General features: G+C 64.3%; 1 protein-coding gene across 1 annotated transcript in view; it reads left to right on the plus strand.

Annotated features, from left to right (window-relative positions):
• Window positions 1-465, plus strand: part of SHARPIN (SHANK-associated RH domain interactor) — a 33,422-nt gene that overhangs the window by 11,651 nt on the left and 21,306 nt on the right. The window lies entirely within an intron of this gene.

The raw sequence follows: 465 nt of genomic DNA on the forward strand, positions 1-465 counted from the left end.
GGCTCCTGCCGTGCCAGGGGCCTGGGGGGCCCGGCTGAGTGCTGAGGAGGGAGCATGGGGTGGGAGGGGGCAGCAGGACACGGTGGGTCCCTGGAAAAATGCCTGTGCCTCTTGACTGTGCGGGTGTGGGAAATGGATGGGGAAATGGAAATGACAGAGCACGGCTCTGTGACAGGGGGTGCAGCCAGTGGCATCTACCTCCCCTCTGCTCTTCTTTCCCTGGGGGGATCCCCTCAAATCCAGACCCGACTCCTGGAGTGCAGGTGTTGGGTACCAAAGAGGTAGGGAACTTGGGACTAGTGGCTCAGGTCACCTGGATGGCAGCCACAAGTGTCTCTCCAGGTGGCAGCCACACTCCCTGTGGGGAGGAGCCAGAGGTGCCCCCTCCAGCCGGGCAACCTCGGCTCCAGCTCAGGAGCCATCCCTGGGGCAGGTGGCCAGGGGCTGCTGCAGGGGACAAATGCC

Source organism: Chaetura pelagica, unplaced genomic scaffold (assembly GCF_000747805.2).
Source record: "Chaetura pelagica isolate M959 unplaced genomic scaffold, ChaPel_1.0 scaffold828, whole genome shotgun sequence".
In the NCBI taxonomy this organism is placed as follows: Eukaryota; Metazoa; Chordata; class Aves; order Apodiformes; family Apodidae; genus Chaetura; species Chaetura pelagica.